The 26,060-nt window shown below is 41.9% G+C and overlaps 1 protein-coding gene across 1 annotated transcript in view; it reads left to right on the forward strand.

The window, feature by feature from the left end:
- The window catches only part of LOC115153380 (storkhead-box protein 1), a 40,852-nt gene that overhangs the window by 1,012 nt on the left and 13,780 nt on the right, over positions 1-26,060 (forward strand). The window lies entirely within an intron of this gene.

The raw sequence follows: 26,060 nt of genomic DNA on the forward strand, positions 1-26,060 counted from the left end.
CGATTAGTTTCTCCCACGACTGGCTCAGGTGAACTCCAATCCCGAAGCTGTTTTTTAATGTTTCGAAACGTCAATAATCATCGCTTGCGATACGGCTTTCGAAGCATACAGTATGTGGCACTTTCATCAACAACAAAAAATCCTTAAAATAAAAAAACATTCTTATTTACAATGATGGCCTACCAAAAGGCAAGCCTCCTGCGGGGACGGGGCTGGGATTAAAAATACAAATAATAAAATTAAAATATAGGACAACACACATCACGACAATAGAGACACCACAATACTACATAAAGAGAGACCTAAGACAACAACATAGCATGGCAGCAAGACATAACACAACATGGCAGCAGCACAACATGGTACAAACATTATTGAGTACAAAGGGCAAGAAGGTAGAGACAACAATACATCACGCAAAATACACTTACTGTAGCAGTTTTGCACACTTCCATACAGCTATGGGTGCCTCCATTTGACCAAACTACACTTCTCGAGTTCCGAGTTAGCTTACACACAGGTGTTTGGCGCAAGCTAATTATTCTGTTTTCATAATGGTAGTCGAAAGCGTAATTTCTTGTGTGAAAATTATTTCTGCTTGATATGAAAGATATGTTCCTTATGTTTAAAAAAACTGTACAGCAAGCGTTGCGTGTTCATGTTTACAGCAAGCGTCAGGGCTCTTAATACAATTTCTCAGGAAGTGGTACCCTCATTGCTGCATGAAGTTTGGGGGTGGGGATGCTGTGATTTTTTTCCCCGACTGGGGGATGCATAGAAATCTGGCCGCCCTGCAGATATATATATATTGGTTTCTATACAGGACTAATAAAGGCCCAGTGTTGTGACTTTAAAAAAACTACATGTATTTGAGTGTTTAACAGCATTTGTAACTTGACTCTGATAATTATCTGTACAAAACAGTTAATCTGATAATACTTGTGTAATATAAAAATACTTGCATGATATATGCTTTCCAGTTTCTTAAAATACTTTGCAAATAGAACTTATTTCTATGTGAAAACTGAAATGGTCTATTTATTCCTTTTTCATATTGGTCCCCTGTGGGAATTGAACCCACAACCAGGGCTGGTCCTTGCTGTTCTGCCTCCTTAAAGGAGACCAAAAAATGCTGCCCCACAAAACAAAAATATCCCCAGTAAGCAAAATGACGTTGAAAAGACGTGTAAAAAAACATATTTTCCAGACGTTGAAGTTAGGTTCAATTTTGGTTCTGAATGAAAGTTGAAAATACTTATTTTCGGATGTTGATACCCGACTTTATCAGGAGTTATCGTGAGCCTATTTGTTTCCACAGTGGGAACATGACAGCACATTTTTTGTTGATTGGGCACCATTTAGGTTAGGTTATTTGATGTGTCCATCTCATTACATTGTCATACATTTTATCTCCAGCCTATAGGCTACAGAAAAGACCACATACTCTTTCTACCATATCCTATATCTGCTACATGATTTATGTTGGATGATCTTTTTGATGGAACTTTGGTGGAGCGCCACAGCGATGTGTCTCTCCATCAGCACCCTGAAGAGGCATGCTGAGAATGGACAATATTTTGCACTTTCTTTGACAAAGTGGGCACTGCTTATCACAGGGCGGAATCTACGCTCACATAAAAAGCCCTTATGCCACTGGTTGAGAAATTGTCATTGTTTTGGGACAGAATTATGTGAGGTTTTATGTGTTGTTGTTGGAGGTGCGTCTTGGTCAGTTTAGCTCAGAAAATGCCGCCCTCGTCAATCTGCCACCATAGGCGGGAGCCTAATGAGCGGGCCGGCCGTGCCCACAATCCTAGCATTGCAAGCGCCATGCTCTACCAACTGAGCCACATCATCACAAACCACTTTATGGCTCAATTACTGTATTGTGCATTGTTTTTCTACATGGTAATGGGAAGTCTACAGGTACAAACCTAGATGACCAGCCTATGTACAATATAGTAATTAAGTGGTTTGTAATGATAGGAAATTAATACTTCAAAAAGTGGTTGTTTTCCATGTTATTTGATCAAGAAAAACGTTTAATTTGATGTGGATATTTTGTGCCTTTGCCCATGACTTTGCACCCATGTCATTTTTTTTGCCTCCACCACAATTGTCTATATTGGTCCGCTAATACTTGTAAAGGCCAAGTGCACTATTGTTGTGGAAAAATATTGATACATTTTCTTTAAATTTATCTATATTTTTTATTCTTATTTTTTAGGGGGTACTGCAGCATCCTCAAACCCCTACTTCCTGCGGCTATGTTTCATTCATGTGATTGGTAAACCATCTATTGGATTTGTCACAAAGCTTGAGCCATGATTTCCAATAAACGCCCGCTTGCTAAAAAAACATTGTCTGGTAGTCTTCCGCAGACTTTTGACTGACCAATCAGTGTCATCTTTCACGTTGAAACATTCTGTATGTTTGTCAAAGCCTGTTTACAAATCTCTGTACAACCTTAAATAGGCTTCTCTTTCTCTTATTACTTTCGGAAAGCTATCATTTTTTAATCATTTTCAGGCAGCTATATTGTGCATGGTGTTTTGAACATCCATATATGTATGACATGAACTCATGGGTTGTTTAGTGTCAGAAAATACTTAGTAAGTGTAAATGACACCTCTGTGTGGATTTTGAACCCAATTATGGTATGATCAGGTTATGGGACAGAAATACAGAGAAATATCCCTGTCATACCATGACGAAAAGCCGGCAACTTTACCATGTCAACTTTTTGCCGCCTTTTTCTGTGTATCTGAATGGTATTGCCAGTAACAACGCCCGTACTTTTACTTTGGCCAACTGAAGCATGAATGTGGTAATATGTTTAAAAGTCCTGCCAATGCCTCAGTATAAAACTTCCCCTTTCATCTCACCAGCTTTGGCACGCATTAAATAAATGAACATTCTGTTGTTGTCCAACATTAAACTTGTCCTTATCACTCGCAAAGCTTAAAGGAAATGCTTAAAATGTATGTAGTTCTGTCCTTGTGCTGTTCTAGTCTATTGTCACAGAAATTCTATGGCACTTAGCCCGGGGGAACGCACACTAGAGGTCTTCACGGATCCACCTGTACCCGAATATCTGGGACCCGAGCAGGTCCAGATGCAGAATTCTAATTAAAGTCATGGGTCTGGGTCGGATCTGATCTGACATGATTGTCACGGTTCTCGGTATGTGTAATTTTAACTGACTTGTCCGGAAGGACCCATATAGATCCGAACGTGACTGCTAACAGTAGAGATGGAGAGAGAGAGAAATTGTCATTTATGTTGCTGCTCTTTGCTTTTCACAGTGTTGTTGTTGTCGTCCAATCATAAGTCATCAAAGCAGAATTAATAAAAAAAAAAAAAAATCACCTTTATTTAACTAGGCAAGTCAGTTAAGAACATATTCTTATTTACAATGACGGCCAAACCCGGACGACGCTGGGCCAAATGTGCGCCGCCCTATGGGACTCCCAATCACGGGCGGATGTGATTCAGCCTGAATTCGAACCAGGGACTGTAGTATCGCCTTTTGCACTGAGATGCTCCACTCGGGAGCAGTTGTTACAGTCATAGAGCCTTCATGTGGGGAAAAGTTAGGAAATATCTAATCAATGGAAGATGAAATTAAAATGATGGAATTAAAAGTTAAAGAAGAATGATAGCTGTTGGTCGTTGTAGCCTAACAGGTAGGCTGTTACTTTATATTCTGAGTTGTTGTTGTTGTTCATCCTCGTATGTCTGATAGAAAATGGTCTAAATTCCACTCATGAAATGTCCAGCGGACAAATTATTTTACCTGTTCAGGTGCCCAAAATCATTGTGCTTCTTCACATGAAGTTGACATATCTGAGCATACATTTGCACCATATTCAGTAGTAGGCTATACAAAGCACGGAAAGGCAAACATCGTCATATTTAATCTAAGTTGTTATTTCTAAAGCACATCTCTGCTATTTTTGTTTAAAAAATGCAGTGTAGAAAATCCAGAGCTCCAATCACAACACATGTTTTCGGTAAAGATCTTTGCCAAAAAATCTTTGCTAAACAATGTTATTTATTTAACAGAAAATAAATGTTGCACACCCTCAATACCCCTGCCTACCCTGTTTGTTATGGACGATGATGCGATGGGTGCAGATTGAGTCGTCGGCGGAGGTCCCTCGTAGTCCAGACACAACTTTTCAATCAGTGTCGATAAAAGGGAGTAGACAGGTTAAAGAAGGATTTATAAGACTTGAGACAATTGAGACATGTTTTGTGTATGTGTGCCCTTCAGAGGGTAAATGGGCAAGACAAAATATTCAAGTGCCTTTGAATGGGGTATGGTAGTAGATGCCAGGCGCACCGGTTTGTGTCAAGAACTGCAACACTGCTGTGTTTTTCACACTCAACAGTATCCCCTGTTTATCAAGAATGGTCCACCACCCAAAGTACATCCAGCCAACTTGACACAACTGTGGGAAGCATTGGAATAAACATGGGACAGCATCCCTGTGGAACGCTTTCAACACCTTGTAGTCCATGCCCCGACGAATAGAGACTGTTCTGAAGGCGTTCCTAATGTTTTGTACACTTAGTGTATGTGCGCACGTTTTCCAAACCACACTCCAACATTTACTGTAGGCTGCCACACGTGATCACAGCATCCTGGAAAGGCACTTGACCAGCTGGGGCAACCTCAAGGGCTCGTCTCAGGATCCTCCATCTTGCAGCAAGGATCCCAAAGCAGTTCTCTGAAATTTTTCATTAAAGCCAGAAGAATCTTTGAATAAAATAAGCTTTTCCATTAGTATTGAACAGGAACATGAAGGCTGCCAAATGTGTACTGTAACATCTGTGCAGGCAATGCTTTGGACATAGGCCCCCATCCTCTTACTGGGATGCCAGATCACATTTATGTGAGGCATATAATTACAACGTCCATGCAATCATTTTCACATATGTACAGTCACATGTATTAAGCGTATCTTACCTGGATATGGTCACATTAGGTTTACCATCAGAGGGAATGCCTCATCTTCCACGAAAACATGGGCTCTGTGTTTGGGTCCCCGGCAAGCTCTTTGGCCTTGGTAGTGGCAGATGGCCTGTAATGAGTTGGGAGCCCAACTTGCTTCAGGAAAAGATTCCTGCATCTCTCTCCCGGCTATGCGTTCACGTCGACCATGGTGAAGCCCATTTCTTCCATAGAGGGATAAGCAACAAATTCCTCCTTCAGGACACTCCAGATTGCGTGGCACACTTCTGTGTGCTGCCATTGGCAAAAAAACAGGTCAAAGACAGCCTTCCTGAAGCAATTACAGTCAAGCTGTGAGTTCTCTTGTGCTAGAGGTTAGGGGGAAGCCGCTGATGCAAGTCGTCAAATCTGGCATCCGACATCTGAAAGTATTCCTCGCCATTTTCTCAGTTATTTTTTATTCTCCTGAGTAGTTCAATCTATTGTCATTCATAGAGAGACATATTTGCTTTACCTTCTGTGGCTAAAAAGTAGCGTCGTAAAGCATAGACAAGACTAGCCTGACATGTAGCCAGCTAGCTACTATTTATAAACAGGCATGTAACACCGGATCCGGAAGTTCAAATGCTGTCACTAGCTAGAGTAAAATGCACGCAAGCATGTAGATCAATGGAGTGGCGCTTGTAGCCGCCTTTTAATAAGCTTCAACTCACAACAAACTCCCACATACACACTCACCACATACACACTCACCACATGGGGGACAAAGATATTGTTGTGCACACCCTAAAAACACGAACACATGGGCATGCATAAATGCATAGTGACACACAGGCAGACTGACAGACACACGTGCACACAAACACACCCTTCTCTTCCTTCTGATCAGACTGATTCTACTTGATAGTGATTTGTATGGAAATTAGTCCCTGCAGGTTGGTTTACTGCCTTTTCACTACAAGGCGGTCAGCAGTGAATCAGTCCTCCATTGGCTGCCAACCAGAGCCAGCCTAACAACCCCAGTCCCTCAGGATTAATGTCTTTTAATTTCATGGCCAGCGAGGGACTATATAAGCCTGATGTCTTTATAGCAGACACCGAGAAAGACCTTGACATTGACTTCAACACGCCAGCTCCAACTTGGAAATGCCCCCTCTGACCTTTTCCAGGTTATAATTTGTTATGGAGTTTTTAACCAGACAATTTCCTACGTTTTGAATGTGACTAGAATGCTATTTGCCTAACTGAGAGGGCTGTTCTCTTTCCATTCACTGGAGGAAATTGGGTGGTAGGATTTGTAATGACGTTACCAGCTAATCAAACTATTTGATTAGCCTATTTTAGGCATTTCTTAAGACACTGCGCAAAAGCCCTCGCAAGAACCCTCTTTGAATATGGTCTAACCTTTGTTTAACCACTTCTGCTCTCTCAGTTGAACTCAGAAAGCTCTTTTCACAGAGCTCAGTAAGCTCACTTGCTCTGTTTTTCTGACAAACATAGCTGTCCAATCCTTCAATCATTCCAATAAAACCCTCTACAGTTTCTACTCTTTGTATAGAAAAATCTGTTCATGATTTCATAAGCCTTGAGGCTATGAGAGAGAGAGAGCGAGACAGAGAGAGATGAGTGTTACTCCAGTGTGAGAGGTCAACTCCAGTACCAGGGGGGGGGTCCATTCCCAGAAAGACAAAACAGAGCCTGTTCATTCTCCAGCTCACCCCATCCATCCCTGTTTCCTCATTCCCTTAACACATCATTCCTTCACCCTCAACCCTCACCACCCACTGTCTCCCTCCACTCATCCCCTCCAAACACCCCTCCTCCTCAATCAGTCACCCAAACCCCTTCATCTCCTCACCCATTCCGTTCATCGTCCTCCTCTCTCCCCTCATTCTCCTCCTCTCTCCCCTCATCCAAACAGTGGTGGCACCAGTAAACCATCAGTCTTCTCCCCCATTAGCACTGACACGGTGATAATCAGACAGACCGAATGAGGAAACTAACTCCGCCTTGTAAATTACAGAGCTGTGGTGATCGATTCTCTCCTTACCCTCTCTCTGTCACTCTCTCTGGGCTAAACTTCTCCTAAAAGTTATAATAAGAGTTTTGTTACTAACAGCAGAGTTTGCTATTAGCTAAACCCACCACTGCACTGAGGTTTACTGTCATCTCGAGCTCTCAATTAGAAAAGAGATGGGACTTTGTATTAAAACTGGCGCTAGACTCATCAACCTATCCCTTCACATACTTCATGGAAGAAAGATCTTTTCATATGTAGCATTGTGAGTAATTGGACCAGAGTTTGGTCCAACATATCAATTTCATTAAGAAACCTCAACCATCAAATCATACATTACAATTTTTCCTATAGAACTTACCGCACACCATGAAAACTATTTAAGATGAAGGCTAGACAAGCCCCAAATTGCTCAATGTGCCCGCAGGGAACTCCTGGCACATTTTTTCATATGGTTTGGGAGCTCCCAGGGATTTTACTTTTCTGTTGTCTCATCCTGTCTATCTGATATAATGGGTAGAAATGTACCATGTTCACCATCCATTTTATTGTTAAATGATGAGACTACTGTAGACTTATCTGTCAAACAGCGATGTATTTGCCTGGCTGAATTAACAGCAGCCAATTTTCTTTTTTTTACTGAAGCCTTACATTGGCAGGCTCCTCATTCTTTCAACAGACAGCAGTGGCTGCTATCATTCATGGACATTATAAACATGGAAATAGCTGTAGGACGCATGCATGGGGCGAGTGAAATAAACAGATTTACTCTTTCATCAACGTATGACTCTGTAAAAAGACTGCTATTGAGAACCACTAATCTAACTTTGGGTTGGGGAAGTCCTGTGGGTGGAGGGTGAGATGAGAACTGTTTGGTCTTGACACTTGTTTTTTCTGCCCATATGTTTTGTGTAACTTATATAAAAATAAAAAACATTTGATCACAAAAGCCTTAAGGTTCCTGAACAATTGTGGTAAAGTAAAGCATGAGGTTGGAAGGAAGGTCTTTTGAGAGAATGGTGACACCATACAAATAGATGTCCTAGGCTATACTGTTATTCTACTTCTATGGGGGGGGGGCACTCTCATCAGTCTTGTTATGTCCTAATACTAATAACCTTGTCATGGAAGAACCTAGTTGTTGTTCAACTCTTTTCCTCAGGTGAAATAAGAGGCTTCACTCATCCATCACAATGGCTGTTAGCTGCTTCTGCATTATTGAGAAGGCTAACATACGTCCCAAATGACACTCTATTCCCTATAGTGCACTACTTTTGTTCTTGGCCCATATGGCTCCCGTCAAAAGTAGTGCATAATGTAGGGAATAGGGTGCCATTTTGGACGGCACCTCACTCTGGATATAGTTCCTGGTACGAGGCTACAGCCAGGCGGAGGGATATGCACGTAAGACATTAATGTTGAGTCGCCCTGTGGTGTAATGAGGCATCCTGTGTCTTCCTACACAATTTAACCCTCCTCCTCCACTGTCAAGGGCAACAAGAGACTATGTCGTCACTGTCAGTGTCGTGGTATTGAACTTGAATGTGGAGCTTCCAATTGGGTAATTCAATCTAATGCAGCTCTTCTCGACATCGTCGTTATAAATTAGATTGTGTTCTCAATTTATTTACCTTATAAAATACAAATAGATGAAGAAGAAAAAAAGTAATTGGAGAAGTATGGGGTTAGGCCTATAAATTGAGTTGATGAGAGGATGTAGAATTATAGGACACATGCAACACAAATGTATGCATTGCTTCCAAGTCATTTCTGCAATGCTTTCCTCTTGAATCAATCATTATCTGAACACAGAGAACTTCTTTTTGTCCTTTGGAGATGAAAGTGCTTGTATACTTTAAGACATAGGGAGTCTGATTTCATTGGTTTGTTTGGTCTGAGACTCAGAGCTGTACTAATGGTCGTAACTCTACCAGATGTCCACTTATTAGCCATGACATCCCCTCGACTTACTGGGGTTAAACTGCCCACCCTGTGTGTGTTTGTGCATATGTGTGTGATTGCCACGTGGCCTGGGTACCCTGTCGTGATCATGCAGCTAAGGTCAAAGGTGGCAACTTCTGGGCTAACTGGGGTCGTAGTTAAGGCAACCGGCTCATATAATCACAGTGTCTCCAGGTGTTCCATCCTCAGACTGTGTGTGTGCACGGGCGTTCATGCTATGTTTCTAGGTATTCCTTCTAAACAGAAAAAGCCCTGTTTGTGCGTGCGTGCATGCTATGTTTCTAGGTATTCCTCCTAAACAGAAAAAGCCCTGTTTGTGCGTGCGTGCATGCTGTGTTTCTAGGTATTCCTCCTAAACAGAAAAAGCCCTGTTTGTGTGTGTGTGCATGCTGTGTTTCTAGGTATTCCTCCTAAACAGAAAAAGCCCTGTCTGTGCGTGCGTGCATGCTGTGTTTCTAGGTATTCCTCCTAAACAGAAAAAGCCCTGTTTGTGTGTGTGTGCATGCTGTGTTTCTAGGTATTCCTCATATATAGATAAAGCCCAGTTGAACCACCATGTGCCTGTAAAAGAAGTAGAACGCGCACACACTCTCTCCCTGTAGAAGAACACACACAGTACAGAGGTAGTGTTTCTGAGTGGAGATGAGGCTTGATTACAAGTGGTCGGACTCTGCATTCAACAGGGCCAGTCAGGCTTAGCTTGACAAACGTTTAAGCACCCTGAGGATGATTCTTAATGGTGAAATGTGTTGGATTTGAATAATGAAGTAGCACAAACCATTTTCCTCCAAGAGTTGTCAGAATAGGCCTAGCTATTCCCAGTTGTACACCGATTCAGCCAGACTGGCCGGGCCAGTGACGTTCTTACAAAGAAAAAAGGCCTTTTTATGAAGCTCCATCCTTCATGCTACCAGTCCAGTGTGACCTGATGCTGTTAGACATTGATCTCGCTCTCACTCTGTGTGTGTCCTGGTCACGGACCCCACAGTGTGAGAAATGGAAAAAGGTGAAAGTATGTGTGTATGTGGTGTCTTGATAGCTATTTCCTCAGTTGCCTTATTATTAGTCCAGAGAGGAAAAGACAACCTCACCCTCCATTCTCTAACATGACCCCTCGCTGTCCCTGATCGTTTGTTAGCTACATCCTCTTCCCATTCAGCAGGAAACTCTCCCTAGGTGGGAATCACACAGACTGGCCCATTTATTGACCTGTAGAGTTTACCCACAAGACTGGATCACAGCCAACAATTACACACAGATCTTGCACCCCTCAGCTTATTCACACTGGTGGTGTGTGTGTGCATGGTTTGTGGGCGTGTGTGTGTGTGTGTGTGTGTGTGTGTGTCGACTGCTTTTATTGGATTTTAACCTTATTCTCTCACTGCTGGTCAGAGGTAGAAGTCACCAGGTGATGTAGTATTCTAGTATTTCTGTTATTATTGAAGCTTCAGCTTCCTGAGGGGACGTTGACTTAGCTTCATATAACACATGCTCGGAGATAGAAACACGGCCTGGTATTATTATATTATCTATGAAGATAAGAATGAATTGAAACATACTGTTTTTGTCTTTGGTTCAGTTGGTTGGCGCATCAGACGTCTCTCCGCTAGGCCTACTGCACATACCCTGGTTAGACTGGAGAGGAAATGGCTTTCATCTGGCCTCAATGACCCACCCACCACCATCACTCTTGATTAGAGGGGGTGGGAGTACTATAAACCATCCCTCTCTCCCAGGGGTAAGGGTAGGAGTGTGTGTGTGCATGCGTTTATATGTGTGTCTGTGTGCCTGTGTGTATGTATGTATGTGCATGCTCGTGAATGTGTGTTTGAGGCTTCGTGTGCGTGCGCGCGTGTGAGTGCATCCATTTGTGTGTGTGCACGCATGTCAGTGTCTGTGTGTATGTGTACCATCACTCACTCTCATGGGGGTTAAGGCTCCTTGGGTGGAGCGTGCTGGAAACACCTGGAACTTCTAAACTTCCCAGGGAAGGGAAGCTTGTGAAACTGAAGTCTTCTGCATTCCTCTGGGCTTGGTGGTCACTAGACAGCCAGGAAAGAGGACAGAGGCACTGTGCTTTCTAACCATAACATGCCATTTTAATGACTAGGTCTAAACCATGCTCCGCCCCTTTATATCACATAATAGCTTAGAAACAAATGCCAACCTTCCTCCCACTGTTTAATAAAAAAAATACATTGGAATGTAGTTCAAATGTTTATCTGCTACCTGCCTCCATGGTCAATGTATCACGGTGATGAGGGATCTAAAAGTTGTCTGAGCATCGGGTTACAGTGAGCACTTTGGGAACCGGGACAAATAGGGGCTTATTCTCTGTTACATGATTACCTGTCTTCAGTCTAACACCTGGTTACTCTGTCTGGTTCCTAGGAACATTACAGGGTTCATTGTTTGGGGAATGAAGTGTCAGGATTCAGGTCACTATTGGCCCATTTCCTGAAACTCCCTATGCGGTGAGGAATACGCGTTTTGTCTAGTGCAGGAGTAGGCCTAAACATAATCAAGGTCCAGGAAACCGTCCCGTAGTGTGTTGATGACTGACTAGAAGGTCAGCATCTTCACAGCTCTTATCCTGAAGCCATGTCATAATGTTGTGTCACAGAATTAGTGACACAGAATCTTCCCCCTCTGACAATGAGGCTGCAGGACAGTAAACTTGCGTAGTCTGCTCAGACTTGTCTGTGCTCTAGGGTATAACATGCGATGAAATGTTACAATGTAGCCTATCAACATTGCTCTCTTTTCACGCTGCTCCAATGTAATACATGTACAAATCTAACAACAGAAGACTCATCTGGGTCTGCATCCCCGCTCGCAATCACGCCTACATTATGTATATTTTTAAACTGACAGAGGAATAGATGCACATGAAGAGCGGACGGAGAGAAGCAGGTCAGTGAAAGGCGCTGCACGGTCATTCCGGAGCTATACGGAGCCCTCCACATTGTTACAGCATTTTGGAGGCGCACATCGATGCAGTACGGAGCTCTGCAATTTGGCCTCTGCATGGCTCATGAGGCTCCGCGAATGGGCCACACCATCCATACGGCCCCTCCGACTACATTTTCAGATCAAACATAAATTGGCTTTGAGGGCTAGTAGGGGATGAAGTGGATATTATTGGCTCTGCCCATAGAAGAGACCAGTGGCTGTTACTTAAATTCAACAATTTATAAAAACAACTGACTTTATAAGCATGTTATAGCAGGCGCCAGCAGGTTCTTTAGATCGGTAGGGCTGAAAAAGTCGGTAGTATCATATGATACTGTACTATGGTATTCTAAAATGTTAGTATCATAGGTATCATGATGTTTTGGTACTGTGATATTGCTGTGGTACCGATATACCGTCCAACACTACACAGACTGTTCTTTTTAATGCCGAAAAGCACCTCTGGCATCTCAATACAACAGTGTGTCTGTTTGTATGAAGTCAGATGTCTGGGTCTTTGCTCAACAAACATGGTTAGATGTTCTCTTCACAGACTCATAACTCATATCTTTGAGAGTTCAGAACATACACTATATATTAAAAAGTATGGGGATACCCTTTAAAATTAGTGGTTTCGGCTATTTCAGCCACACCCGTTGCTGACCGGTTTATAATTTCGAGCACAACGCCATGCAATCTCCATAGACAAACATTAGCAGTAGAATGGCCTTAATGAAGAGCTCAGTGACTGTCAACGTGGCACCGTCATAGGATGCCACCTTTCCAACAAGTAAATTTGTGAAATTTCTCCCCTGCTAGAGCTTCCCCGATCAACTGTAATTGCTGTTATCGTGAAGTGGAAACATCTAGGAGCAACAACGGCTAAGCTGTGAAGTGGTACGCCACACAAGCTCACAGAACGGGACCGCCGAGTGCTGAAGCGCGTAAAAATCATCTGTCCTCGGTTGCAACACTCACTACCGAGTTCCAAATTGCCTCTGGAAAAAACGTCAGCACAAGAACTGTTTGGGAGCTTCACAAAATGGGTTTCTATGGCAGAGCAGTCGCACACAAGCCTAAGATCACGATGTGCATTGTCAAGCATCGGCTGGAGTGGTGTAAAGCTCACCACCATTGGACTCTGGAGCGGTGGAAACGCGTTCTCTGGAGTGATGAATCACACTTCACCATCTGGTAGTCCGACAGACGATAACCTGGGTTTGGCGGATGACAGGAGAACGCTTCCTGCCCAGTTCAGTGCCAACTGCAAAGTTTGGTGGAGGAAGAATAATGGTCTGGGGCTGTTTTTCCATGGATCGGGATAGGCCCCTTAGTTCCAGTGAAGGGAAATCTTAACGCTACAACATACAAAAACATTCTAGACAATTCTGTGCTTCCAACTTTGTGGCAACAGTTTGGGGAAGGCCCTTTCCTGTTTCAGCATGACAATGCCCCAATACACAAAGCGAGGTTCATACAGAAATGATTTGTTGAGATCAGTGTGGAAGAACTTGACTGGCCTGCACAGAGCCCTGACCTCAACTCCATCGAACACCTTTGGGATGAATTTGAACGCCGACTGTGAGCCAGGTAATCAACCAAAATTAGTCCCCGACCTCACTAATGTTCTTCAAATCAAATTTTATTAGTCACACGCGCTGAATACAACACTGAAATGCTTACTTACGAGCCCCTAACCAACAATGCGGTTAAAAAAATACAGATAAGAATAAGAGATAAAAGTAACAAGTAATTAAAGAGCAGCAGTGAAATAACAACAGCGAGACTATATACAGGGGTACTGATACAGAGTCAATGTGCGGGGGCACCGGTTCTTGTGGCTGAATGGAAGCAAGTCCCCACAGCAATGTTTCAACATCTAGTGGAAAGCCTTCCCAGAAGAGTGGAGACTCTTATAGCAGCAAAGGTGGGACCAACTTCATATTAATGACCATGATTTTGGAATGAGATGTTTCGACGAGCAGGTGTCCACATCAGTTTGATAGTGTAAATGTAATAATGTATTGGTTTTGACACTTTTTTGTGTTGATGGATAGATTTTTCATCCTTTTGATATCTGACCTAAAGTCAGAGTGTGTGGCACAGTTCTATATGTGTTTCTATGGTGATGGAACTCCTAACAAAGTGTGCCTCTGTTCCCACTCAGAGGTTAAAACAATGACCTAATAACTTTTGGCAAAAGTAAAAATGTTGCTTTGATTCCGAAAGGGCTGTAGAGTAAGAACCGGGCGTCCATAAACAGTCTGCTTTCTCGTCTTTTATTCTGGCTTATTCACTATTTGCTCAGATAGCTAACGCTCTCCGTGAGTGTCTGTCAGTTTGACAAATAGGCTATTCCCAAGCTTCTATTGTCTGTCTGTTGGTGTTGTCCATGACAGCAAGGCCTTCTCAGGATTACATTTAGGTGGCTTTCTTCTTCCACAGCGCCCCTGTATCTTGTTTTAATGACCTTTCACCTTTCCCCACTGTGGTAAACGTCCATCTGATCTCACTGTGTAGTCTGTGTCTTTCTTATGTAACAGAGGTAGTGAGCTGGTGATAGGTAGTGGGTTGTTTCCATAACTTCATGATTGTAAACTGAGTGTTGACTGAAAGTCAACTGTCACTCCCAGACTGAAAGCTATAGCAGTTTCCTTGTGGCTGTTAGTTTTAATCGCAGAGCGCTGACAAACAAGGTTCAATAACAGTCAAATACACTTCCAACTCCAGTTCAATCAGTTCAGTCAAACCAGTCAAAGTTTGGATACACCTACTCATTCAAGGGTTTTTCTTGATTTTTTACTATTTTCTACATTGTAGAATAATAGTGAAGACATCAAAACTATGAAATAACACATGGAATCATGTAGTAACCAAAGAAGTGCTTCATGAGGTAGTCACCTGGAATGCTTTTCCAACAGTCCTGAAGGAGTTCCCACATATGCTGAGCACTTGTTGACTGCTTTTCCATCACTCTATGGTCCAACTCATCCCAAACCATCTCAATTGGGTTGAGGTCAGGTGATTGTGGAGGCCAGGTCATCTGATGCAGCACTCCATCACTCTCCTTCTTGGTCAAATAGCCCTTATAGAGCCTGGAGGTGTGTTTTGGGTCATTGTCCTGTTGAAAAACAAATTATACCATCTCATCTGGTGCTTAGTGGGAGTGTATCACTGCAAAATGCTGTGGTAGCCATGATGGTTAAGTGTGCCTTGAATTCTAAATAAAACAGACAGTGTCACCAGCAAATCCCCATCACACCTCCTCCTCCATGCTTCCCGGTGGGAGCCACACATGCAGAGATCATCCGTTCACCTACTCTGCGTCTCACAAAGACACGGCAGTTGGAACCAAAAATCTCAAATTTGGACTCCAGACCAAAGGACACATTTCCACTGGTCTAATGTCCATTGCTCGTGTTTCTTGGCCCAAGCAAGTCTCTTCTTATTGGTGTCCTTTAGTAATGGTTTCTTTGCAGCAATTCAACCATGAAGGCCTGATTCACGCAGTCTCCTCTGAACAGTTGATGTTGAGATGTGTCTGTTACTTGAACACTGTGAAGCGTTTATTTGGGCTGCAATCTGACGTGCAGTTAATTGCCAATTTCTGAGGCTGGTAACTCTAATGAACTTATCCTCTGCAGCAGAGGTAACTCTGGGTCTTCCTTTCCTGTGGCGGTCCTCATGAGAGCCAGTTTCATCATACGGCTTGATGGTTTTTGCAACTGCACTTGAAGAAACTTTCAAAGTTATTGAAATTGTCCAGATTGACTGACCTTCATGTCTTAAAGTAATGATGGACTGGGGTTTCTCTTTGCTTATTTGAGCTGTTCTTGCCATAATATGGACTTGGTCTTTTACCAAATTGGGCCATCTTCTGTATACCAACCATACCTTATCACAACACAACTGATTGGCTCAAACGCATTAAGAAGGAAACAAATTCCACAACTGAACTTTTAAGAAGGCACACCTGTTAATTGAAATGCATTCCAGGTGACTACCCCATGAAGCTGGTTGAGAGAATGCCAAGCGTGTGCAAAGCTGTCATGGAAGGCAAAGGGTGACTACTTTGAAGTATATAAAATATATTCTGATTTGTTTAACACTTTTTTGGTTACTACATGATTCCATATGTGTTATTTCATAGTTTTGATGTCTTCACTATTATTCTACAATGTAGAAAATAGTAAAAATCAAGAAAAATGAGTAGGTGTGTCCAAACTTTTGACTGGTACTGTATGTGTGGTGAATATTCATTCTCTGTTGTGTTTTCCTGTCCTGCCCCTGAAAAATCTTCATCCAAGATGAATGGACCTTCACACAGCTTTACTTAACCCAAGATTAAATATTCTATGGCCTGTTTCCTCAAACTTCAGCTTGTAGTAATCATATCACTTTGCCAGCACAGCCATTTCCTCAAGCTGTGATTACTATGAGGGTTCAGTCATAACATTGCTCTTTTCTGCCACTTAAGTCTTCTACTTTATGTTTAAACACTGATGCCCTGAGATAGTAAAGTTTCTACTGAAATATTTATCTTAAGCCCGTAGGGAGAGGAGGGAAGGCTGAGTTTACTGCTGGAAGTCAATGGAGCTGTTAAGTCATCACAAAGTGTTCATGGACTGATTGTTGCCTTTTTATGGCTCAGTAATGTGGATATAATTGGGTTGGAATCATTCACTTCTGTAGTGGCCATTTTGCTTGTCATATATGAAAATTCCAGAAATGGTTCCTACTGTTTCAGTCCTTAAGAAAACGTAGCCTTTCCCCCCCCTTTTTTTTAAACGAAACACTACATTCATCAACATGATTTGAAAACAGGGTAAATTAAGAAGTATGGTGGATGATGTCTACTGGGATTTTACTTTCATTTATCCAGCTCTTTCACATCAATAAAGGAGAGGAAGTCGCTCAGATTCTTGAGATGCGCCCTTTGGTGTCTGAGATAAGAAGAACCCAAGGGCAGACCCCAGAGAGAGTCAGGCTGAGATGGGATGACATTGACTGGGATGGAGTATAGAAGTTAATGGCTCCAGTGATTTGAATGCATGTGTTGCTGGCTCCACATCTGTGCTGGTCTCGTAAACGACTCTTTTCAGTGTCTTTATGGGTCTGTTTTTACTGTTGCTTGCTCCACATCTGTGTCCTCCGTGACAGCCACCGACACTCTGCTCGTAAAGACACCACACACACACACACACACACACACACACACACACACACACACACACACACACACACACACACACACACACACACACACACACACACACACACACACACACACTAGAGGGTGTGGCAGGGAGCCCTGTAAGCCCAGCAAGGACACAAAGGCAAAGAAGAGTGTCTGGGAGGATGTGGTAATAAAAATTCACAACAGGCATCCTTCATCATTTATCACTGTGTGTGTGTGTGTGTGTGTGTGTCTGTGGGGTGTGTGTGAAATAGAGAGGGATTGTAACAACGGTGACATTGTAGAGACATTGGTAAGATTTATGTCGATTTTTATTCAGTCAACATTCATCTGATGATTCACTGAAGCCAGTGGTTAAGTGTCTCTGTGAGTGGGAGGGAGAGTCCTTCTAGTGGTTTAAATCAGTCTTTAGCTTCACTGTGACAGGGAGGGAGAGTCCTTCTAGTGGTTTAAATCAGTCTTTAGCTTCACTGTGACAGGGAGGGAGAGTCCTTCTAGTGGTTTAAATCAGTCTTTAGCTTCACTGTGACAGGGAGGGAGAGTCCTTCTAGTGGTTTAAATCAGTCTTTAGCTTCACAGTGACAGGGAGGGAGAGTCCTTCTAGTGGTTTAAATCAGTCTTTAGCTTCACTGTGACAGGGAGGGAGAGTCCTTCTAGTGGTTATAAATCAGTCTTTAGCTTCACTGTGACAGGGAGGGAGAGTCCTTCTAGTGGTTATAAATCAGTCTTTAGCTTCACAGTGACAGGGAGGGAGAGTCCTTCTAGTGGTTTAAATCAGTCTTTAGCTTCACTGTGACAGGGAGGGAGAGTCCTTCTAGTGGTTATAAATCAGTCTTTAGCTTCACTGTGACAGGGAGGGAGAGTCCTTCTAGTGGTTTAAATCAGTCTTCAGGTTCACTGTGACAGGGAGCAACTCTGGCTGCACCCCAAATGGCACCCTATTCCGTATGTAGTGCAGGACTTTTGAACAGGGCCCATAGGGCTCTGGTAAAAATGCTTATTGGAAAAAATTAGAGACGAGATAAAGAAAGAGTCTACACTTACAGACATGGCCTGGGAAGAAGTGTGTGCATGAATGCATGTACTCGGTGTGTATCACAAAGTCCACAGAGTGAAGGATCATGGAGGATTTAGCCTACGTTTCCATTAGATCTAGAATGTGATAGTATAGTGGTATGCAGGGGGGAGCATAATTATGGTCTTGTCAGCCATGCTGGGAAACTGCATCACAGTTGACTATTTTTCTTATAGGGAGTAGTGTTCAGTCATTACCTTTGTTTTGAGGCTATTCCAACTGGAACAGTGGTAGTAGTAGCCTAGCCTCTCTGTACTAGGACTTGGTATACCTATTAGATACCGTATACTGCACCTGTAATCAGTTTATCATAAAATGTCGGCACAAGGCATAATATTTGCCAATTTTAAATGCAAAGCAGCCACATCCTGTTCAGTCTCAGTGAAATATTATGGGACTTGATGGGTGTGGGTCTGGGTCTGTGTGGGCTTGGCAGTAGAGTACTATAGGGATAAATCTCTGTCTATGCAGAGGACGATCAATGCCGAACCAGAGGGAACTGTGTCTGAGTCTCACGTCTCCTGCCTCAGTAGCTGGTCAGAATGTGTCTGAGGTTAGATGGCCCACTGATGAGGTACTAGGTAAACGGAAACCTAAAGAACAGCTGTATAGGGCTGTTATTTCACACATACGGAATGAGGACCACATCGTTAGGATCTGGAGATTAGAAAGGGACAAGAAAGACTGTGTGTGTGTGTGTGTGCAACTGCATGTATGTATGTGTGCACAACAGCGAGTGTTTGTGTGTGCGTGTCTTTGTGTGTGTGTGTGTGTAAGAAAGAGTGATATCAATAGAGCATCCAATGATTAGAGTATGAAGTCCACACAGGCAACGGGCTGACTCCAGACCTGTAGGGCCTGTGTGTGTCTTCCTTTTGAATGGATGTCTCTAAGCCAGTATGTCCCTTATTGGTAGTGTAGTAAGTACGACTGACAAACCCAGTGTTATCTCTGCTGTTGTGTAGGCTGTCAGAAGGGGCCTGGCTGTAAGATATGTTTTTAGACCTTTAGGCTGTAATGTAATCACATGCCTAATCTAATGGGACTCATGCGACTGATCCGGTGGGGCTAAAGCAGCAGCATTTGAATAGAATACATGTGGCATTTATCAACCTCGTGATAGGAGAGAGAGAGGCTAGATTGTCTTGTCTGTCAATTTCTTTCAAAATCACAGGAGTATAATTTCAATAAACCTAGCTTGTTTATGTGATATTTTAGATTTTTCTTCCATGTTTACTCTAGTATGGCAAACTATTTGATGTATGAGAGTAAATATCGCCTAGATGAGATGATTGTGGACATTGCTTGTTTTGATTAGTGGTTGACCGATTAATCGGCATGGCCGATTTAATTAGGTCCGATTTCAAGTTTTCATAACAATCGATAATCTGTCTTTTTGGGTGCTGATTATGGCCGATTACATTGCAATCCACGAGGAGACTGCATGGCAGGCTGACCACCTGTTACGAGAGTGCAGCAAGGAGCCAAGGTAAGTTGCTAGCTAGCATTAAACGTGTCTTATAAAAAACAATCAATCTTAACATAATCACTAGTTAACTACACATGGTTGATGATATTACTAGTTTAACTAGCTTGTCCTGCGTTGCATATAATTAATGCGTTGCCCGTTAATTTTTCATTGAATCACAGTCTTCTTCAACTTCGCCAAACAGGTGATGATGTAACAAAAGCGCATTCGTGAAAAAAGCACAATCGTTGCACAAATGCACCTAACCATAAACATCAATGCCTTTCTTAAAATCAATACACAGAAGTGTATTTTTTTTTAAACCTGCATATTTAGTGAAAAGAAATGCATGTTAGTAGGCAATATTAACTAGAGAAATTGTCACTTCTCTTGCAGTGCAAGCAGAGTCAGGGTATATGTAGCCGTTTGGGCTGCCTGGCTCGTTGCGAACTGTGTGAAGACCATTTCTTCCTAACAAAGACCGTAATTAATTTGCCAGAATTTTACATAATTATGAAGTAACATTGAAGGTTGTGCAATGTAAAATAAATATTTAGACTTAGGGATGCCACTCGTTCGATAAAATATGGAACGGTTCCGTATTTCACTGAAAGAATAAACGTTTTGTTTTCGAAATGATAGTTTTCCGGATTTGACCATATAAATGACCAAAGGCTCGTATTTGTGTGTTTATTATATTATAATTAAGTCTATGATTTGATATTTGATAGAGCAGTCTGACTGAGCGATGGTAGGCAGCAGCAGGCTTGTAAGCATTCATTCAAACAGCACATTACTGTGTTTGCCAGCAGGTCTTAGCAATGCTGAGCACAGCGCTGTTTATGACTTCAAGCCTATCAACTCCCGAGATTAGGCTGGCAATACTAAAGTGCCTATAAGAACATCCAATAGTCAAAGGTATACTCGTGATGCTCGTTAGCAACGTGGCAGGGAAACAAAACATGAAGCGGATTTGACTTCTTCAGGAAAGCAGCCCTAATTTTGGAAACAAACATTATGTTGTCATCCAGAGTCACATTCATTTATTTTTAAGCTACAGCACACAATATTTTACATACAGCAGGTTTTTAAAGGACCGAAGAGTTAGGTCTGCTTCATGTTAACATTTTTGCCATGGAAAAAGTATTGTGATACTTAGCTTATTCGAAGTCTAGAATTCTAATATCCCTGTTGCTTCTGCCTCCTGTTCTACCCACTAGAACGCCGTCTCTCCTCCTCGTGGCACAGTGTGTCATTGCCATGGTACCCAGAGGGGTATTGATGTGGCGTTTGACAAAGGGTTTAATGTCCGTGTCCGGGTGTAATGTTCCCCTGGAGAGAAGAGGGCTACAGCACTGATCTCTATTACTGAGGGGTGGTCACACCTTCTAATGTTAGACTGAATAATAACACTAATCCACCATAGGCAGGTCCAGTCTGCTACTGTGCTGTGTAGGCAGCTTGTGGAGCTTCCCTTTCTAAGTGCATTACAACACCTGCCAAGAGGTCTGGACGTTTGTGTTGCAGAACGCAGTGCACTTGCCCTGTTACCTGGTTGCTGGTTCCATGCCCTGTTCAAGATGATTTGCTACACTTACATCTTAGAAAAACAACGTTTTAGTGTTCTTCCTTCCTCATCATCAATGTTTCTGGTCATTTCCGTCTAAAAGGACCAATGAGCACCAGCATGTGAAGTTCATAGGAGAATGTTACATTTGGTGTCAAATGAAAGCTAAGAGTTTTTATTTTTTATTTATTAAGGCATAAATACATTTTTCAACTATTTTCCATAAAAAAAAATAGGAATAGGCAAAGGATTTGATTTCTCGTCAAACAGATAGAAAACATCTACCACATAAAGTCTTAAAAGGTGTTAGAAATACCTCAAAACACAAATGTTGAATTAAACCTGCCAACTAATATCAACACTTACTGTATATTTAGTTTAGGGTTTTTGACATTTTTTATAATTATATCTTTTTTAATTACTTTTTACCCCATTTTCGTGATATCCAAATGGGTAGTTACAGTCTTGTCCCATCGCTGCAACTCCCATACGGACTCGGGAGAGGCGAAGGTCAAGAGCCATGCGTCATCCAAAACATGACCCTGCCAAGCCTTCATGACACACTGCTTGCTTAACCCGGAAGCCAGCCGCACCAATGTGTCGGAGGAAACACCGTACAACTGGTGACCGAAGTCGGCGTGCATGCCCCCGGCCTGCAAGAAGGAGTTGCTAGAGCGCAATGGGACAAGAACATCCCGGCCGGCCAAACCCTCCCCTAACCTGGACGATACTGGGGAAAGTGTGCGCAGCCTCATCGGTCTCCCGGTCGTGGTCGGCTGTGACACAGCCTGGGATCGAATGCAGTGCCTTAGACTGCTGCGCCACTCGGGAGGCCCCAGGATAATTTTTTCTATCCCTCATGTGGAGGGAGGAAAATAAAAGTCACGGAAGTAACACGTAAAGGTAGACCTCAATTTTGTTTCTAAATTATTAAGTGATTAAAACCTAATTCTGTTACCAAATCAGTAACAGAATTTCAGAAAAAAAGGTAACTGAAATCATAGTAGTCACAAATTACTTGGGTCACCTTCTACTGTCCTCCCTTCCACTGGCATACTGTTATGTTCAGCTGATAACTGTTTTTTTCTCTTTCTATCAGCTTGGGATGTAAAGTCTGGATAACCTCTCTCTCACCAGCCTGGCTGTCAGGGGATTGTGCTGGGGCTGCACTTTATATGCCCGGAGACACACACACACACACACACACACACGCCAGCACGCAAGTGCGCACACAAAACACACACACACACACAGGCCGTGCTGGTGATGGACTGGTGCATCATCTATTCCAGCCTCACATAGAGGCCTTAAGAGTGTTTGTGTGTGTTCTGCGTCCCTTGCCCTCTTGTATGGTTCCTCATACAGACGTCCTTGCAATCGAGGTAAGATGGATGCTGGCTGTCTGAGTGAGACCAGTCTGAGGGGTCATCTGCCTTCATAATCTCTCTCTTTCTTATATACAGTGCCTTCGGAAAGTATTCAGACCCCTCGACTTTTTCCACATTTTGTTACGTTACAGCCTTATTCTAAAATGGATTAAAAATAGAAATCCTCAGCAATCTACACACAATACCCCATAATGACAAAGTTAAATGATTATTAGAAATTTTAGCAAATGCATTAAAAATAAAAACAGAAATACCTTATTTACATAAGTATTCAGACCCTTTGCTATGAGACTCGAAATTGAGCTCGGGTGCATCCTGTTTCCATTGATCATTCTTGATGTTTCTACAACTTGATTGCAGTCCACCTGTGGTAAATTCAATGAATTGGACATGATTTGGAAAGGCACACACCTGTCTATATAAGGACCCACAGTTGACAGTGCATGTCAGAGGAAAAACCAAGGCATGAGGTCAAATGAATTGTATTTCACTGACAGGAAAAACGTTTTGTTTTCGAGATGATAGTTCCCGGCTTCGACCATATTAATGACCTAAGGCTCATATTTCTGTGTGTTATTATGTTATAATTAAGTCTTTGATTTGATAGAGCAGTCTGACTGAGCGATGGTAGGCAGCAGCAGGCTCGTAAGCGTTCATTCAAACAGCACCTTCATGCGTTTGCCAGCAGCCCTTCGCAATGCATTGCGCTGTTTATGACTTCAAGCCTGTCAAATCCCAAGATTAGGCTGGTGTAACCGATGTGGAATGGCTAGCTAGTTAGCCGGGTGTGCGCTGATAGCGTTTCAAACTTCACTCGCTCTGAGACTTGGAGTGGTTGTTCCCCTTGCTCTGCATGGGTAACGCTGCTTCGAGGGTGGCTGTTGTCGATGTGTTCCTGGTTCGAGCCCAGGTAGGAGCGAGGAGAGGGACGGAAGCTATACTGTTACACTGGCAATACTAAAGTGCCTATAAGAACATCCAATAGTCAAAGGTATATGAAATACAAATCGTATAGAGAGAAATAGTCCTATAATTCCTATAATAACTACAACCTAAAACTTCTTACCTGGGAATATTGAAGATTCATGTTAAAAGGAACCACCAGCTTTCATATGTTCTCATGTTCTGAGCAAGGAACTTAAACGTTAGCTTTTTTACATAGCACATATTGCACTTTTACTTTCTTCTCCAACATTTTGTTTTTGCATTATTTAAACCAAATTGAACATGTTTCATTATTTATTTGAGGCTAAATTGATTTTATTTATGTATTATATTAAGTTAAAATAAGTGTTCATTCAGTATTGTTGTAATTGTCATTATTACAAATAAATAAATAAATAAATAAAAACAAAATCGGCCGATTAATCTGTATCGGCTTTTTTGGGTCCTCCAATAATCGGTATCGGCGTTGAAAAATCATAATCGGTCGACCTCTAATCTTAATACTTTCCGAAGGCACTGTATATTAATGTTAACTCTCCCTCTCTTTCCATTTACTGTAACCTGCATCTTCACCCACTGAGCACCGACCGACACCGGACGTCCTTGGATGTTGAAAAGTAATTGAAATTTGGTCAGTCCGCCCTGGCCTTGATTTCAACGTCTACAGATGTCTTTTTTGGTCCAAAACATAGACGTCCATGATTGATTTGGTACAGGTCGGACCGAATCATTAACATCGATGCATCACAAGTTTTTACAGCACAGTACAGTAAAGAAAAGTAGAGTATAGTTCAGTATAGTAAGGAAAAGTATAGTTCAGTACAGTCCTGAACTGTTCTTGAACAATACAATAGAGTGGATATACTTCACTGTACTATACTCTACTTTTCTTTACTGTACAGTACTATAATCTACTGTAGTGTACTTAACTATACTCTACTTGATTGTGGAGTATAGTACTGAACTCTACTGTACTACACTGTACTGAACGCGACTGTACTATACTGAGCTCTACTGTGCTGTACTTTGATGTCCAAACTTGTGAAACATGGACATCTATGATTGGACCAAATTTGATCTTGTTTGGTGGCAGAGCTCATTCAAATAGTAACCAGTGTGTAGAACAATAAACAAATATGCAAAGGAGGATATAGCATATTTATACCTTTGTACCTATTTAGGATACATCCATGAAGAGAATAACATTCATATCCATAATTATGCATTTCTGTATAGTACAGATTACGGACCCATAATGAAATTCCATTACCGCCAGTGGCGTAAAGTACCTGTACCTTGTACTTGAAAGTATTTTGTGCATCTATACTTTAGTTTCATATTTATATTTTTTACAACTTTTACTCCACTACATTCCTAAAGAAAATAAATGTACTTTTTACTCCATAAATTTTCCCTGACACCCAAAAGTACTCTGTACATTTTGAGTGCTTAGCAGGACAGGAAAATGGTCCAATTCACATTAAGAGAACATCCCTACTGCCTCTGATCTGGCAGACTCACTAAACACAAGTGCTTCGTTTGTAAATTATGTCTGAGGGCTGGAGTGTGCCCCTGGCTATCGATAAAAAAATAAAATCAAAAAAAATGATTGCTGCCGTCTAGTTTGCTTTTTTTAAAATTATTTATACTTTTACTTTTGATACTTAAATATATTTAAAACCAAATATTGTTTTACTTTTATTCATGTAGAATTTTACTGGGTGACTTTCACTTTTACTTGAGTCATTTTCTTTAAGGTATTTTTACTTTTACTCAAGTATGACAATTTGGTACTTTTTTCACCGCTGGTTACCGCAATTCTGTTACTAGATGTAAATCCACTTCACTTACTGTAGTTAAAAAACCATAATATATATTTTTTCTAAGTCATGGTGTCATTTCATAGCTGACACCCCATTCTTTCTGCAGACATCTTTTGATCATAATTTCTAGTTTTTGGAAAACGTGCTCACATAAAAAAACTGGGAGATTTTACCGAAATTCTGTTACCAAACTTTGCATTTGCACATTTCTTCCACTAAATGTGTTTTTGTAGAATTCTGTCTAAATGGGTAAAAGTAGGCCTTTTGCATAGAGTTGTACGGTCTGTTAAACTTTTAAATCAATGGTTTTTGTTTAGCATACATTTAAAGTGAAAAATCTGAGTCTCGGTGTAATTCTGTTACCATGGAAATGCCCTTCCTCCATCTCCCCTACAAGACAGTGTTAAGACGTCCGCATGTTTTTTTATTCAAAACAGTTCGTATACACTATATATACACACAACAGTATGTGGACACCCCGACAAATTAGTGGATTCGGCTATTTCAGTATAAAATCGAGCACACACAATCTCCATAGACACATTTGCAGTAAAATGGCCTTACTGAAGAGCTCAGTGACTTTCAACCTGGCACCGTAATTGGATGCCACCTTTCAGTTTGTCAAATTTCTGCCCTGCTTGAGCTGCCCCAATAAATTCTTAGTGCTGTTATTGTGAAGTGGAAACGTCTAGGAGCAACAATGGCTCAG

The sequence above is a fragment of the Salmo trutta genome, chromosome 18, assembly GCF_901001165.1.
Source record: "Salmo trutta chromosome 18, fSalTru1.1, whole genome shotgun sequence".
Lineage (NCBI taxonomy): Eukaryota > Metazoa > Chordata > Actinopteri > Salmoniformes > Salmonidae > Salmo > Salmo trutta.